General features: G+C 31.7%; 1 long non-coding RNA gene across 12 annotated transcripts in view; it reads right to left on the bottom strand.

Annotated features, from left to right (window-relative positions):
* Positions 5,396-19,195, bottom strand: part of LOC109822691 — a 27,256-nt gene continuing 13,456 nt past the window's right edge. For 6 of the 12 annotated variants that reach the window (XR_002242231.1, XR_002242232.1, XR_002242230.1 and 3 more), the window contains 6 exons: positions 15,468-16,776; positions 14,917-15,366; positions 11,735-13,912; positions 10,916-11,141; positions 10,779-10,845; positions 5,396-5,601 (listed from right to left, as the gene is read on the bottom strand). This is a non-coding gene — a long non-coding RNA (uncharacterized LOC109822691). Of the gene's footprint in view, positions 5,667-10,778; positions 10,846-10,915; positions 11,142-11,734; positions 13,913-14,055; positions 14,834-14,916; positions 15,367-15,467; positions 16,777-17,407; positions 17,470-19,195 lie in introns of those variants that run through there. The other 6 variants (XR_002242223.1, XR_002242226.1, XR_002242228.1 and 3 more) reach the window with 5 other exon arrangements.

Below are 19,195 nucleotides of genomic sequence, written 5' to 3'. Positions count from 1 at the left end.
TTATTAGAGGTTGGCGCTGAAAAAAAAAAAAGAAAACAAATAAGGTAGAGAAAGATTGTTGACAGAGTTCCAAACCTCCATACCTATGAAAAATGTTTTATTTATTCGAATAAATTTAACTGCCTATTTGGAAAAGGACAATCTGTGGGATGTTTTATAGTTAAATCTTGTTATGATGTTCTCAAATTTGTTGGATTTTTCTTATTTTTATTTTCACATATTAATTTGGAAGGTGATAATGCCTTTTAAAATTCGAATATTGATGTGGATTGTTGTTAAGGATAAATTAAATATTAAGAAGCTTCTTCTGCATAAGGATATCGACCATAATATTGTTTTATTGTTCCCTGTGATTAAGAAGTAATAAATGATGCTCCTTTCTTTCTTAAATGCAACTATTCCAAACAGGATAATTGCACAGTAAATCTTGCACTATTTTAATACTATAAGGCATGTCTGGCAACTAAGTAAACCCGTTTTAGTAGAGACAAAATGGATCTATGTGCTTAGCCTTTTTTTAGCAAATAAAAAATCATTAATGTCTTAGGAATCCAAATAGGGGATCCAATGCATGGGACATGTGAGGTGTCACCATCCGGTTGCATGATGCACTGTTCATGAACAGTGCATCATGCAACCGGATGGTGACACCTCACATGTCCCATGCATTGGGTCATTGTAGCAACACCTATAAAAAAAATACAAAGTAAGCAAGTTTTTCCTGAGGTCCACTACTGCTCAATAACTAGACTATAAACAAACCAAGTCTCCTCCGGACTAAAAGAGAACAAGTGCAAATAGAGTCTAGTATAAAAATTAGCCAATATGAGTTTAAATTAGCATTAGTTCAATAAAGTCTAGTTTAGCCTAATTTAGGTCAATTGATGCGAGTTCAAAGTTGATCTAAGTTATTTTCAAAGTTGTGAAACGGGTCTCAACTACAAAGTCCTCATTGTACATCGGTTAACATCACATAATAAAGAATAATGATCATTATATTGTAAATATTATACTATTTTATTACTACAAAACATAAGCATACCATTAAAGATTCAAATTTGTCATTTATAAATAGCAATGCAAGAGTGTACAAACTATGTAATATAGTAAAAGTTAATGGTTAACGCATTGCGTGAAGATACAAAGAAATGCCCATAGCCTTTGCTTCAGGCTTTCACAATAGTACGGCAAAATCACTTCCTCACACGTGTAAATGTGTTGACCAAAGTGCCCACACACCCAAAAGTAAGTATGTTCGCCACTCTCTTTTTTAAAATGTCGGCATGAGAGGACAAAATATTCAGCATGCACTGTTCTTTGTTGTGTGACTTGCGTCCACATTGCACCCAATTTATCCTTTGACTTTATTGGACGACTTGTTTCGCAGTGATAAAAGTACAAAACCAATCTTAATATCTTTCAACTGTTAGAAATGATAGCGAGATTCCTTGAGCGAGAGCTTCCATCATCTTTCATGTTTAAATAGTGAGAGGTTTAATTTCACATAAGCCCTATGCAGTTTATAGCACTTATTGTTACTGGCTTTGACTTCAATACATACTAGCAAATACATCTCCTCAGTAAAAAAAAAAAAAAAAGACTCTTTCACTAGGATGGGTTGCATGCTTTTGTTTTTTTACAAACTAATATAATGAACGTGTAAAATAACGTACATGTTTTATGATTTGAATTTTTATTGAATGGCAAAACTTTGTGTTAATAAATAAAATTGTATAATAAAATTACTTTAAAAATATATGAATTAATTATTACTGCGTTATTATTATAATTAAATGTTTTTCTTATAATGACATTTTTTAATAAGTCCCTCAAATCTAACATTATTCTTAAATAAAACTGTAAATTCTATAACTTTTCTTAAATATGCCCCTCTAGCTTGAAAGTTGTTAGCTTAATTCTAAATTAACTAAGCTGCATGAACCTAACTAGGTTTTTTATAATTTTCCTTAGTTATACTTAATACCTGCAATATATTGTAATAGTTACTTCTCATTATAATTATCTAATTGAGTAAATCACACTAAACCCTTATGAACTTTCTGCATCTATGAACTTTTCAAATCACACTAAATTCCTAATGATTTTTTTTTCAAAAAAACCCTTAATAATTTTTTAATTTTTGCAGATAACCCCCATAAATTAGAACCGTAAAAGCATAAAAAGGCATTTTGAAAGTTATTAGGGTTCGGTGTAATTTATCTAAAAGATATAGAGGGTTTTCTACAAAAGTTATTTGGGGTTTAATGTGATTCTGAAAGTTCATATAATCTATTTACTGCAAAATACTAAAAATTTATGAGGGTTTCCTGTAGTTTACCTTATTTAATATTATAATTGTTAGTTCAAGTAATACTATTAAAATAACTATACTGGCTATATACTATAAAATATTTATCTAATTTAATTTTTTAATTATCCTCTTAAATAATTTAGTATTGCAAGTATTTTATAAAATTTTATTATACTATCATTAACAATTAATAGTACTATTGTTAAGATTAAGTATTTTTTAATAAAATAATTAGTTTTCAATCATTACCAAGTATAGATTATTTAGTATCATGTAATAATCTTTGAGAAAATACTCTAAAAATAACATTAAATTATTTATTTAATTTACTTAATATATAATACTAAGTAAATAGTATAATTCATAATTCATGTGATATTATTAATATAATTATACTATTTATGCGATTAAATATTTATTTTATTGCTCCTTGAATTATAGTATAATTCTCAATAGTATTTAGTAATATTATTCTATTTATACTATTATTTTAATTATTTTATTATAATTCATAAATAATAATTTAATTGGTTACTACTAATAATTGTGTATACTTATTTTATAAATATTTTATTATATTATTTTTAAACAATTAATAGTCATAATATTATTAAAAATTATAATTATTTTGGAAAGTGAGAAAGTGCATAATTAATAAGAAATTATATTTATTTAATAAAAGATTTATTAGAGATAGTGGTATAGTTAGAATTCATTAAAATTGAGAGCGCCAAAAAGAAAATTAAAAGTTTAAACGCGCAAATACTCTTTTTATAGTAGTATGGACATAGATATAGATAGATCCATGAAGGTAAAATGGTCAAAATATTTCGTCTCGGATCAAACTCAAAAGGTATAGTAAATGGCGCAATGCGATGTTTAACGGAGGATTTACGTGCAATTTACTTAAATATATACCCACTGTAGTACATCGAAACTAATAGAAGGCTTCTTAATTAATCCTTGAGAAAGGGCCCTGATTGAAGGTTGTTACTTTTAACCATTAGGTCCTAATGATTGAAATTCCCTACATCAGATAGCACAAAGATTCCCTTCAAAGTTTAGACAGCATATATACTAATTAATCACATAAAACCTATAATATGTGACCACATCCAACCAATTATTGACTCTTCAAATTCTCCACACGAACAAAAAGAAACCATAAATTTTGGGAGGGGACAAGTAGCTACGCATTCATTCATTCGTTAAATAAGTGAAGAAGATAGCTGGACAAGCATAAAACCATGCATTGCGGCGCTATGTTCCCCCAATTGATGATATGAAGCACAGTTACTCACGCGGTTAGTTGACCCGTACACACACACTTTCAAGCAATCCCTAAACCCAAAAAGGTTTATAATTCAAAGCCCAAATCTTCTATATTTCTATTATTAGAGCCCCAGTTTTTAATATTTCTAAATTAGACACTCAAACCCTTTAAGTCGTTTTAAAAAGAAGACCCCTAATTAGATTTAATCTTAATTCATTAAATTTCTATGTTAATGTTAGAGATATTGATCTAATGAACCGTTTTAATGCATTTTGAATGAGTTATGTTATTCTCCAACTTCGCAGTTTCTCTCAACTCCCCATATCCACCGTTCAATCTACATTCCTTTTTCTTTTTGGATTCTTCAAACTTACTAGGGTTTGAGATTTTGCGAGGAAAATAGACTAAGGAATTATAGAAAACAGGAGAGGAGAGGCATAAGATTTAGGAAACAAAGGTAGATAGAAAATGTGGTTTGAGTTCCTAATGGCGACAAATCGTAATTTATCCTATAGGGTTAAGAGTTAACCATGTTTAGTTAAACAATTTGGAAGGAAAAACCTTCATAAGGTCCTTCTCAAAACAACTTACAGAAATTGAGGGCATTATCTCGGAATACTAAGATTTGGAGGTTTATATAGAAATATTGAAGATTCAGTGGTCTCGACTCTTAAATCACAAACACCCATCCAAAAATTGCTGGAATCTTTATATCTACGGCCAAAAGAAAGAGAAAAATGCCCTCTTCAATTATCTTTTAATTGGACAATGAACATTCATATGTCAGGTTGGTGTTTACTGCTTAGGTTGAACAGAGGAAACCCAGCTCTGAACCGAAAACCAATAATCTAACTACCGCGACACTACAATACAAACACGATCTCTTCATCAGATTCTTGGTACTTGCATAATCAAGAGTATCCTATCACAGCAAACACTAGATACCTTCATCCCCAATAAAAGCGAAGTGATTGACCAAATCAACCTACCGCAGGAGTTCCAATTTTTTGAGCTTTTGGCTAAAAATCCAAAATCTCTAGGAAAAAACGTAGGTTAGGATTCTCACATAATCTAATGCTGAACAAACACAAGATAATAGCAGCAGAAAAGAACAATAAAACCAAGTCCTCAGATAGTTAAGCTGCGTACAATTTTCACATGTTATTATGCATTACATATTAACAATATCGTTCATGGAAAATTTGAACAGCCATATGAAGGGGAAATATGAATAATTTATTCACTCCCCTAAGGTTCTTGCATTTGAGATCCTGAAAGAGAGCTTTTTGAATTTTTAAATTTCATTCATGCATTTATTTATGCATGTAGAGTAATAATGTCAAGCATATTTCAAAACATTCAATCACCTATCCCACTCCCTCGTATACATATATAACTTTGTAGTCAACCAAAAAACTAAGATCAAAGATTATTCATGTAAAATACAATATTTAATGGAAACTAGCACCTACACAAACAGAGCATGAACATAAATATCTTATACATGTAACATATTATTTTGGTGTATATGTCTCCTCAGGCATACGGACAATGGAAACCAAATTGTTTTAAGAATCCACGTTGACTGATGTAATAAGAAAACACCATATTCATGGTGCAAAACTACAGACGACTACAAAAGTACATAAACTAAAATTTGAAATTTGTCCCTTTATTTTGTGCTTTGTTTTAAATTACATATATTAAATATCATTAAAAAAATCTCAAGATAAACAATAGTTCAGAGAGATATTAGGCATGATGTATAAATACAAAATTGACCAGCATACCAGGAACAAATTGAAGACTACTTGAAAGTAACAGCAAATGTAATAGATCTATTGGTATCAAATATGGAATGTTACATGAACCAGTCATGGCATATATACCAAAAGAGATGCAAGTTTGAATCTTAAATGAACTGGTCATGGCATATACCAAAATGGAAGCAAGTTTGAATCTTACATGAATCAGACATGAACCTGGTAAGTCGTCATCTCCAATCCAAACATGAACTCTGCACATCGAGCATCTAATCAAGCAATTGCGGAAAATCATAGTTACCCTGTTTCAGCATATAAACTAAAACAATGATAAATATATTATAAGTCAGACAAATTTGAACCCTTCAGAGTGGTTATTGTTAAAAGATTCAGTACCAACAACCAAGTTCACGCAGATTAAAAAAAAAACATGTGCTGCATCTTTTGTTTGTCAAAACTACATTAGAGATGGGCACAGAATTCTTCGCCTTTCACTATTCCATGAAACACATACGCAGGGCTGTGCGCGCGCGTGCATATAGACATATATTTGAAGATACTAGGTGGAATGCACGTGCACTGCACGTGGTCAAATATCATAATTATTTACTTTAAGTTTATTTATTTACTATAACATGGTTGCATAAAATGCTATAATTATAATGATATATTAATTTTTTTTTGGATATTTCCATGTGTGATTTTTAACATTTTGTCTTCCAAAAAAATAGTGATATTTAAACCCTTAAAATATTAATGATTTAAAACTAATTAATATTTTGAATGTATAATTTCAAAATATTAATGATGTAAGGGACCAATACGGAAAAAGCCTACTATTATTAAAAATAATAAAAAATTCTTGAATTCATCATAGAAAATGATAGGTTTTATCTAGTCAAGGATTTCATTCAGTTATAAAAAAAACACTTCCACATGTTATTTACTTCCACCTATTGTTTATTTGGCGATAGAGTGTTATAGATATTCAAGAACTTTTTTCTAGAATTTTATAAGTTAGAATGTGCAAATTCAATCAAGAAAGAAAATATAAATTATGTGATCAATTCCAAAATCTAATGCTAAGTTAGAATGTGCAAATTCAATCAAGAAAGAAAATATAAATTATGTGATCAATTCCAAAATCTAATGTTGTACTCTTTTTACATCTTCCCAAGAAAGAAAATATAAATTATGTGATCAATTCCAAAATCTAATGTTGTACTCTTTTTACATCTTCCCAACTACTAATTGATCTGTCAAAACGATTACTCTCTAGTTTTAGAAAATCATAAAATATAGTTTAAGAATGATTTATACATATTATGCACTCATCTTAATTGTATTTTAACAAAACAATTCATTTCTATCCAATATCAAACAACATTAAAAAATTTAGCTTAAGGACTTAGAAGAATACAATATCTATAATAATATTTATATCCATGCTCTGAGCTTCATAAACTTATAAGAAGGTGAACAATATAAAATGACAACTTAATTTATTTTGTCAAATAATTTATTACAAATCATGAAAGACAAGGGGAATCAAAAGGATCATATACCCATCCTAAATAAATATTACATTGCTTTTAGAGATTCTTATAGCAAAAAATTTTCAAAGTTGATTTGTAGGACAAACTTAAGGAAAAATAACCCAGACCAGTTCATTGAGTGATAAACTTACTATAAACTCCACTCTTATAAAATTGACGTCACACATGTCTTAACTTGTGCTTTTATTTAAAGGTTAATTTTAGAAAACACCCCCTCAACTATGGGGCATCATCAATCCTCCCCCCCCCTCCTCCCCCACCACACACACACACTATTTAAAACTAAGTAAATCTCCGACAAGTTTTGGGTGTTTTGTAGATAATCTATCTCAACTTAAAAAATATTGATTTAACCCTTATGGACTTTTCTCACTTAAACCTAACCTCTCAAAACTAATATCGTCAAGTCTGATCTATTATGTGACAAGTATTTGACTTGAAAAGGCCAAATATCAATCAATCATAAAAGAGTTACCTTAATTTTTGCCATATGAAGAAAAAAGGTGATATAGAGGAAAAAAGAATTGTAAATTGGTTGTGGTCATTTTATTATTAGTTAAGGATTTATTTTTAATTAAAATTGCTTTCTTCAAGAGGGTATTTTGTTCAAATCACATACTGATGTAACTATGTTAATGAGGTTTGTTGATAGAAGTGTTAAAGATTATGGGTATTTTTATGAGACACGTTATAGTTGAGAGATTTTGTCTACAAATTGCACCAAAATTAAGAGGGTTTATCTATGACACCCCCCATAACAAGGAGGTTTTGTCAAACTGAATCAATTGAGTGGTTTTTTAAGATAATCCCCATAGTTGGGAGGTTTTTTAAAAAATTAACTCTTTTTTTAAATATGACTTATTTATAATTTGTCCCTCAAAATTTTAATAATTTAATATTAGTCCCTAAAATTATGAGTAATTTCAAAAATTTGAGGGAATAATATAGAATCATTGGATACTTAACATCAAGGAACTAATATCTAAATAACCTTTACTTATTTGCACTTATAGGCATTCTATTAAATATCGGCCAATATATTGCTATATCGACCAATATATCGGGTTAAAGACTTTATCTTGGTAATATTTTTATATTGTTTTCTTTTATTTGGTGATTTTTTTGATATGTCGACCGTCGTTGAAAATGTAGCCAATATCCCTTCGAAGATATTGAGAAAATCATGTCATTTTTAATTTGATTGTGGGCTCAGGTTCGGATTGTGTTTGGGAAGCAAAGTCGGAACCCATAAAACCCACAAAGGACATTTCTTCTCCCAAATCTCTCCACTCTCGGCTCTCCCAAATCTTAAGCATATATGTCTTGATGCAAATTCTTATGTTTAAAATTTATTAATATGTTAGATTATATATTACAATGTCATCTTATGTATGAATATTATCTCATATGACACCTAATATTACATACATATTCCTGATTTTTGCAATCCGATATCACGGATTTTATTTGTTCAATATTTATTTGATGTCCAACATTTTATAGTAGTTCTTCAAAAGTCTCTTCTAAATTTTTCTAAGCGAAGTATATAATTTCAGGAAATTATTCAAAATCTTGGAACTCATTCAAAATATAATGCTTTAATTTTTTTTCACATCTCCTCTACTATATAAATATAAGCTAAGCATCTGGCTTTATATTGTATGATAAATATTATTTATCAATGAGATCATATACTACTGTTTGTGGATAACAAATGTTTCAAATACCTTGTTGTTTACCAAAATTATACTTATATACCTCCACTTGTATCTTGCTGTATTTTTTTTAATTTTAGATAATGTATCTTGCTGCACTTAAATATCTTAATTTTTTCTAAAACTTAATGTTTGTACATTTTGTCCTGTTACCTAAACATAAAAGTGCTCTTTGTAATTTTTCTATATGAGTTTCATGGTATAATTTTAGGATAGTTCTATGTTTTCTACACTTTCTATAAATAGTTTATTGACATGCAATTATCTATTAATATATTATTATACATTACTAATAATTAATATGATGTATAGTTTTACAACAATAGAAGTTTTAGGGACCAAATTATACAGACTTGAAGTGACATATAATATAATTAATTAACAATGATAATTAATTTAGTTTAGTTAGTATTAAAATATAATATCAAAAAAGAATAGGGGTAATATAGACATTGAAAAGTTTTTCCGCAACTCCCTCTTTTAAAGGGAGTATAATTAGAGGATCTCATAATAAAATTTCTCATTGATTAATAATATCTATCTATAAATCTAAGTCGGAATCCGATACTTCTTAAAAAATAAAAAACCAAACTAGTTGCATAAAATAACACAAACTTTATTCAAAGTCTAACCTCAACTAGTCATAATGTACGAAGAGGTAGCACTGGTATATACAACAACAAAGTCTCTATCCTAAGTGTTTGAGGTTGGCTACATGAATCATATTCTTTCATTCTGTTCTATTATGGTCATCTCCTCTGTTAAGCTAATCATAACTATATCCTTCTTAATTACTTCCAACCAAATCCTTTTAAGTCTACCTCTAAATCTCTTTTCTCCATTAACTATAATATTATCACTTCTCCTAACCGGTGCACTAAGAGATCTACGTTGTACATGACAATACCACCTTAATCGATTCTCTCTCATTTTATCCTCTATAGGAGCAATCTCTAATTTATTACGGATGATGCACTCATTTTTTATCCTATCTTTTAATGTATCCACAAAGTCATCTCAACATTCTTATATCCGCGACACTTATTTTTCACGCATGTTGTTTTTTAATTGCCCAATATTTTAATCCGTAAAACGTTGTTGGTATTATAACTGTCCTATAGAATTTTCCCTTAAGTCTAACAAGTATATGGATTGTGAAAATCACAAAAGAAAATGACTTTGATTATATAAAGACTTAAAAACTTTTCCACATATACACTAGTCACGCCTTAAAAGTCTCCATCGATGGAGCCTTCGTATCATCAATGAATTGCTCAGATGCTTTCCTTCAAAACTAAATCATTGGCATATTACAACCACTTTAAAAATCAAAACAGAAAGGCTAAAAAAAGATGATGTCATAAGCGAAAATCCTAAATGTACTACAAAAAGTGTTTATGAAGTCAATACTCAATTTATTTTGCTTAGTTTAATCTTGATGCGTTATCATCTTGAAATATAATCAGCATATGTCAGATTAAAATGTGGGCTCACACTGCCTCAACCACTGCCGAGTGATGAGGGTGTTATCTGCAATTTACCCTTATAATATTTCTATTATTGTTATTAGGGTTTTTCTTCCAAGAACCCACTTTAAAATAGGATCATTTTATAGAAACACATTTTGAATACATAAACCACCTTTAAACAATTTTTTGCTGCAATCAACCAACTGAGCCCACTTTTCAGTTAAGCTTTTTTCGGAAATTGACCACACCTAACCTCTATTAAGGATCATATCTCTAATATATATACTTGGTATTTGACAACTAATCATTACATAAACACGGAAGAAATGTGACTTAAAAGTGAATCCAAGTGGTTTCATTGCAACAAAAAACCGTTTTAAGGTGATTTATGTATAAATTGACAATCAAATGTGGTTTTTAGAGAATGACCCTAATTTAAGGTGGTTTCTGGGGAAAAAAAACTCCTGTTATTATTTATCATTTTTGTTCAGAATTAATGACTGCAGCATTTTTCTACCTAATCATCCCAATTAGTGTCATGGTTTTATTAGAAATTTAGAACCATGATTCACAAGTTACATCATCGCCCAACTTTGATGTTGCTTAAATGCAAAATACAACAAGCTATTTGATAATTATTCGATCAATTTCCAGAAAAAAAACTTAAAGACTAGAGTTTTATCTTTTTTACCTAAAATTCCTGCAGCTTCATGCGGGAATGGCACTAGTTGAGGAATATCTATACATCTAGCCCGAATCTGATATCAATCCAGAACATAAAAATCAAATTACTTACATTAAAAGAACACAAACTTCAGAAAGACTAACCTCTGAACGCAGTCATAATGCAGGTGGAGGTGTAGGTGGTGTATGCATTGCAGAAAGCACGAAAAGGAAGTGATTTCAAATGACAATATAGAAAAGATTTTCAGACTTTCTCCACACCAACACTTGTCACACCTTAAAGTTTTCCAATCATTGAGCCATGGTACCATCATCAATGAATTGTCTATGCGATCTCCTTCAAAACCGGATCATTGTCAGATTATTACACCTGCAGTAAACATAAAAGCAGAAATGCTAAAATTGATGATGCTCTCATAAGAAGTGAAATGCTAATTGTACCACAAAAATTGTTCACAGGCAACTACTCGATTTTCATTTGCTTGTTATCAATTTGAAATATAATAAGGTAACGTCAGATAAATATGTAGGCTCAGACTAGATATAATCACGATCGTCGTTATCATCATCAACACCGCCGCCGCCACCATCTCCATAATTGATGGGGGGTTATCTGCAACATAAGCATTTAAAAGGGTCCACACAGGACTACTTGATACCAACTTGGAAAACACGTCTCACTAAAAATACCAATCAAGCAATTTAGCCAAATAACGTTATTGTTATTATTATCATTATTGTTCATGAACACAACTAACGAATGACTGCAGCATTTAGCTACCTCGCCATCTCAATTAGCGACACGGTTTATTAGAAATTTAAAACCATGATTTTCGAGTTGCATCATTGCCTAACTTTAATGTTGCTTTATATTTACTCAAAAAAATAACAAGCTATTTGCTAATTATTCAATCAATTTCGACACAGATCTTCAGATCTAGTGAACAATGTTGTGCAATTTACCTTTCCTTCTTCCATTCCCATTTCTAATGAGCAGCTGTTGCGTGCTGGAGGCATATTTCACCGAGGCAGTGGAGATCATTAGAGTCCCATTGGCCTAGACTCTGGTATCATAGCCTCACCACTATAACACGGAAATAAATTTCACAAAAACTGCCTGGACAACAAAAATTAGAGAAAAACCCCCTAATTTTTGAAGGGTTTCATAAAAAACCCTAGACTATTTGGCAATTAGCTATTTTAAAGACTTTGAATATTCAGTGCTAATAGCAAAGCTCAAGCAGATAACAAAAACATGTGCTGCATCTTTCTTTGTCAAAATTAAAATCCAAGATCAGGAACAAGAATCAAAGAGCCAAAGAATTCAGACTTCACTATTACATGAATCACAAATACATGCAAGGTGAGAATATTTAGTTGGTTTAACATGCTAAAAAAGAACCAGGAACAGGGAAAAAAAATCTTTAAGCATAAAGACATTGAGGCACTTCTTTTAAGAGATTCCTAAGAGTATTTTCATTGAATAGTTATAAAAGATGCATAGAAGGGCATACTTTTGGGCAAGATTTTGAAAAAAAATTAAAAATTAAAATAAAAAACACGAAAAATTCCTCAATGGATTTGGTTCCTAACTTCCGATATACTCAAACAGAATTTAAATAAATAAATAAATAAAGGAGGCAATAGATCAAAAAAAGGAGGCAATAGATCAAAAAAAGGAGGCACTTTTATGGATCCCAGTCAAATAATTCTAATTTACAATCTGATGGACTTCAATATTAGGATCAGTACCACTTGCTCTACTCTTTAGTTCATGTCAGTGAACATATACAGACACTACTCTGAAGAGAACAGATCATCTCAGAACTACTCGAGGGAAGTTCTACGCCACTCTTGGGGGTAGTGAAATCCTCAAATTATCCCTCAATACCCCCATGAATGGTATACAACTACCAGCTTGCATGCTGCTAGTTCTAATAAGAACTGGATTCTACTTTCAATAGTACATAGTCCGACTGAATAGGCCTAATCACAACATTACCTATGATTGTGATATACAAGGAAGCAATTATCGACAATTATGCATGTATTATATATGTGCACTTCTTTAGAGAAAAGTCATATCTGACGACACATGAAAGGATAACATAAAAAATTAATTATTGGTTACACACACACGTATGTTTGAATGTATAAAGAAATATGGGTATGTTTGGTACCGAGAACTAAATTTTGGTGCTTGATAGGGAGATGGCCACTTCTCATCCCCTCATCTAATGAGTGAGTAAAAAAAGTGGGGACAATTTCCAAGTGAACATCTTTAAATATGTGGATGAGAAGTGTCCACCTCACTACTAAGTACCACATCTGTGCTTGCTACCAAGCATACTCATTTATATATATAGGGTAGGCTTTTTTTATTCCCTGGGTATAACCAACTTAGTTATGCCCCATGAAAAATGACATTGTTTACCCCTCTTTTAATAATAAAGCAAGGACGCCTATTGTCATTTGGCAAGCATGCCGTTTAATGAATCTCTTGTAAATCTCATGAGATGTAGCCAAATTCTAATGAAATATAATAGCCTTAATTATATAGTCTTATTGTCCCATACAATCTTAGTTTATTTTAGGGTTATAGAAATGTTGTTGCTATGTAGAACCAACATTTACTACAAGAAATTCCATCTATACCTAATAATTTAAAGCTTTTTAGCTTCACTACGAAGTTAACTTTTATTCCTCATGTCAGTTACATATTTAATGTTTCAATTCAATCAGTAAAATGGATTACAAACAATAAAATAAAACAATGATCACAAAAGAAAATTAATTTCCAAATGGCTAGAGCAACATCTAACTTATTAGCAATCTTTCAAAAGAAATTAACTTTAGATTTAAGAAATACTTAATGTATTAAATATCGAAAATATCGAACATATCGGATGGCCAAAATCCATATCGAATTGCGGAAATCAGGAATACATCGGGGCTATGTAAAAAAATATTGGGATCGCATATCAGATGGTGTTAAAATGTCACATAACATTGTAATATGCAATATAAACATATTTAATGTATTCTAAAATAAGAAATTGCATCACAAATAAGGATATATCATATAACCGATTGTAGAAACTTGCTTCTCGACCACATAATGAAACCTTCCAAGTGCATAACCTTCAAAATAAGAAAACATTGTTAGTCAAATTAGAATATCAAGCAAGTAAACAATACAAAGAATCAAGAATCAACATCGTAATTAAGGTACAATCACAAAACTCACAAATTAACTTGTGATCTAATATTGTCAATATCCATAATAAAATAAAGCAAAGCAAGCACACAACTAAGTTTTAAAAGTTACAAAAAAAGTTCATAATTGTTTATCATATCAATCCAAAATAACACAACCAAAATGAAATAGAAGCAAATATGACTAAAATCATATCTTCTTCAGGATTGAGAGCCGAAATATCGTCCGTGACCGTGCAACTCTTATCCGACCCCGATGAGGACCTCGATGGTGTTTCCCACTCTTCCTCCTCATCTACGACGGGCTCATTTGATCTTGAAGATGATGCCCCTGCCTTTTTCTTTCTTTAATGTGCCTTCATTCTTGCACTCTTTCTCCTCTTTGGATTAGCTCACGAAACCTTTCCGGCTAGAGTCCAAGTTAATTCTTCCCCCGGAAACACTTCATAATTACTTTCTTCACTAACTCAACTTGGAGGGATCACCCAATCTGTGACCCTTTCTTCATCATAATAGGAAAGTAGAGATTCTCTATCCTTGTCGGAATGTTTGTGCTGGAGCTTTGCATTGAACTTGACAAAAACTAAGTCATGCAATTTCTTGGGACTTAATCTATTCCTCTTCTTTGTGTGAATCTACAAAACAAAATCATTAGCACAAAGAAAAAGTTATCTCAAATGTGCTGAATGTGCTCTAACTCCAAGTCTCCAACACATTTATATATTACAATTTCAAATGTACTCCAATTCCTCTCACAGGCTAAAGAGCTAGCTGTCAAGCTCAAAATTCTCATCGCTATCCTACTAAAATCCAGAGTATCATTCCCAAAAAGATACCACCATGTAACTAGTCAATAGAAACAATTTAAAATATTAGAATTTTTATAATAGATGTTTATAAGGAACAATTAAATGGAAAGATAAGTATACCGGGATTACTATCTGCCCTTTTCGCTTGCTTGATGGCAATTGAGCTCCAAGTGACCCTTTTCTATGTTGATAATCATGAAGTTGAAGTCTAATCCTACCAAAAATGTCATCATTATCCCCGTAGAATTTATGCATACATTCCACTACGCTTTGTATGAAGGTTTCCTTCTTTTCAATCTCCGCAAAAGATGGATAGAAGAAGTGGGAATTGAGATAATATCCCGCTTTATGTAGTGGCTCCATAAGCTTGTTCTCACATCTGTTATCAACCACCTTACATATAGGAAGATACTTATTTTCTTCATTACTGATGGCCGCTTTCAACTCCAACTTGGCCACCAAAAGATCTCCGTAGACAAACCCCAAAACCTTCACCAAGGGAGTAAAAACTTTAGGGCAAAATCAACCTTGTCTGTCCCGGAACTTGTTGCTTGCAATAATTTCAGCAACCTACAAATAAAAAACAACAAAATAATGCAATAATGTTAGCAACAAAAATAAAATATTTACCACTTAAATACTAAATAACGACAAATTTGAAACATTTATACCTTTTTACATGGTCCCATTGATAATAGACTACAGTCCATCCACTTGTCACAAATGAACATCTGCCTCATCTACTTTTTCTTATCCCTCAGACTGCAAAGAAAGAAACGATGTAGCAAATCTCGTTGCCCCGAGTCTCAATATTTCTCCATTTGTAAACTCACATAGCAATTGAAGAGACTTAGTGTGACTGTAGATGTACACTAATACAGTTCTTCCCATCAGAATTGCACTCTGAACTGGCTTGATTCTAGCTATGTCACGAAACATCAAATTCACACAGTGTGCTGCACAAGTTGTCCAAAAGATAATCGGCCTTGTCTGTGTCAATCTTGTAGAGGCCGCCATGTTATTTGAAGCTCCATCTGTGACAATTTGCACCATATTTTCCGACCCTAACTCAACAATTGCCTTTTCCAAAAACAAAAATATAAAGTTCCCGTCATGCTTATCAGCTGATGTGTCTCCTGGAGTTAAAAATATTGCCCCTCCATTAGAATGCCAAACTATATTCATTAGGCTCGTTCACTTCCGATCGCTCCAAGCATCAGTCAATATAAAACACCCGTTGACCGCACAATTCTTTTTGAAGTTCTCAACCATCACTTTTGTTTCATTCATCTCTCTTTGCAAAAGGGGCGCTCTCAACTCATATTACAATGGAGCATGCATACAAGGTCCAAACTGTCCAATAGCATACACCATTTGTTGGAAAGAGGTAAGTGTTGCGATATTGAAAGAGATGCTGGCGTCATAGAACCATTTCCCTATATACTTGTTTGCATCCTCTCTTGCCTTCTTTCTACTCTTTTTGAGTCAATTGCCGATTGTTCTCCCTTTGCTAGCAAGGTGGTGGTCTCCTTGGGGAAGCGACATGCAAAAGAGTCCATTGACCTTTTTTGTCTTCAATGAAGATTGACCTTTTTGTCTTCAATGAAGAAGATGAGCTTCTAGTTCTAAGTGATGGATTCTCATTCTCTTCATCTTCCTCCCCAACATGCACATCACTTAATAAGGTATTCGATCTTATCTCCTTTTCATCCTTCTCTTTTTCTGCGTCCTTTAACATCGCAAGAACTTTTTTTCTTCACATCCTTAGGAACCTTGTCACAAGCCTTACAATTCCCTCTTTTCCCCGCCAAATGAGCCTTGAGCTAGCTTATCTCTCCACTGAAGGATTGCAAGCAAAATTTGCATCACACCTTCCCGGTGTCAGAACCAACTCTCTCCATATTGCCAACAATGGTCTTTACCACCAGGTTTCTTAGCACTAGATTCCTTGACCTTCGGATGACATCTTCCTATTATCACCTACACATTCAACAAACATGGACTTTAGTGTTTTAGATAAGCAAAATATACCAATGAGGCAGCCACAAAAACAATTTTGAGGGAAAAACATAAAACAACTACAATGTCATATCATTAGATTCTAATATTCATAACACACTAAATTTAAGTTTAAAAACATCAATCTATAATTAATACAAACCAGATAATTTCAATCCAAATATTCAATTTAAAACCACATTAATTTCAGACAGATTATACAAATCAAAATTAATTAAACTGCTCAAACCTGAAGCTTCTTATTAAAAGGTTGGAAATATAATTTAACTTGCTTTTCTATTATTTAATTTCAGTCCAAATTGACCAGTTTTTATTGGTGGTTTTGTGTTTGATTCAGGGCACTGTTTGAACAGTAAATTCAAGCCAATTAATTGAATACATTCTTCAATTTCAGTCAAAACATTAATACATATTTCAGCTTTAGTCCTCCATTTTTATTGCAATTTAATTACTTCAACTTTACTCCAAAATTGAATTTCAGTCCATAACTTTAGTCCAAATAATCAAATTTAAATCCAAAAATAATTTTAGTCAGAAATGTCATATAATATAAATCAAAACCAAATAAAACCAGTCCTTGCATTCAAGTTACCTTCACCTCAGAGATTTCTCCTCTTTATTCACCTTCTTCCTTCAATTTCTAATAAAAATAACCTGAAAGCGAGAGTTGAGAGATATTAGGGGCCTAGGGCAGAGAGGGAGCTTTGAAGAGAGTGGAAGAAAGAGAGACGCTTCGGAGCTGGGGGAGAAACACAAGCTGTGTTAAGTAATATACGAATCAGATAAGTCGCAGGTCCGTTTGTAGCCCAGCGATTAGGTTAATTGCCTTATAACTAAGAGGCTAAGGTTTGAATCCTAGCAAGTGCAATATATTGTTATTCATAATTTTTCTTAAAATGAACATCCAGATATCTGAACCGTACCCGCTAGTTGAACCCGATTACCGTACCTAGAACCGTATCCAAGAAAAAAAAGGAAAACCATATCCAAAACTAAAACCATATCCGATCGGTTTCAAATTTTGGCTACCTCATCCGCATCATTGTCGGATACGGTTGCGGTCAGTTTCGATATATCCGAACTGTTTAACACCCCTACTAAGAACCATTTCATGGGCCAATACTTGGAATCAGTATAGCTATATCTTTTTTTCTCTTTGATCCGTTTTAGAAATTTAGGGCTACCAAGATTCAAATCTTGGTTATTCTGCCATCATATCAAAGGTCCCTACCACTAAATCGGTACTCCTAAGTTTTTCTGAGGTTTGAGGGTTATAATTTTACAATTTAACACTCCTGATGCAAATCCCCTAAACAGATACCATAGGAAAATCCTTGATGAATTTGGTTCCTGACTTCCCAAAAACTGAAGTAGAAGAAAATAAAATAAAACAAAGGAGAAACAAGAGGCAATAGATAAATAGAGAAGGCTTTTTTATGGATCCAACTTAAACACTTCAACAAACTAAAATAGAATAAAATTAAAAAGGAAGGGAAAAAAAGGAAGGCAATAGGTAAATAAAAAATGCTCTTTTAGAAAAAAGTCAAACAATCATAATTGATCATCTAATCATCTTCCATAATCCCGTCAGCATTACCACTTGCTGTACTACTTTGAAGCTTACGTTGTGTGAGAGAACAGTACTAACCACACATTACTACATTAGCTACACTTATGTTCTACAAGGGAGTAATATTAAGGCACATTTCGATGATTATGCAAGTATCTTCAGCTAAATAGCACTTATATACCCTATTGTTTCACTACTTTTCACTTATATACCCCAACTCGTATTTGGTAGCGAAAAAAATATCCTAGAGAAATTTAAACTTGCACTTATATACCCTCCACTTTTTTTGGCGACACTTAAATACTCCAAAGTTTTTATAACTAGCACTTAAATACCCTAAAGTTTTTACAAATTGCACATAAATATGCTCAGTTATGCAAGCTTGAGGGTATTTAAATGCAAGTTTTAAAAACTTTAGGGTATTCCGGTATTTAAGTGCTAGATTTAAAAAATTTAGGATATAAGTGCAAGTTTTAATAACTTTAGGGTATATATAAGTGCTACCAAAAACAAGTAAGGGTATAAAAGTGCAAGTCTGAACAACTTATGGTATTTTCTTGCTACCAAATACAAGTGCGTGTATACAAGTGAAATAGGTGAAACAAGAAGATATATAAGTGCTATTTAGCCGGTATCTTCTATATGACTATATGCACGTGGATAGACAAAAGACATATTTGAAGACATAAAAGGATTATCATAATAAAAACTCTCATTGAATAATATCTATAAATCTGGCAGAAAGCTGATACTTATTCAAAAAAATGAAAATCAAACTAATTACTACTATTAAAAGAACATAAACTTCAA

The sequence above is a fragment of the Asparagus officinalis genome, chromosome 8 (assembly GCF_001876935.1).
Source record: "Asparagus officinalis chromosome 8, Aspof.V1, whole genome shotgun sequence".
Taxonomy (NCBI): Eukaryota; Viridiplantae; Streptophyta; class Magnoliopsida; order Asparagales; family Asparagaceae; genus Asparagus; species Asparagus officinalis.
This window is presented reverse-complemented; position numbering and strand designations above follow the sequence as displayed.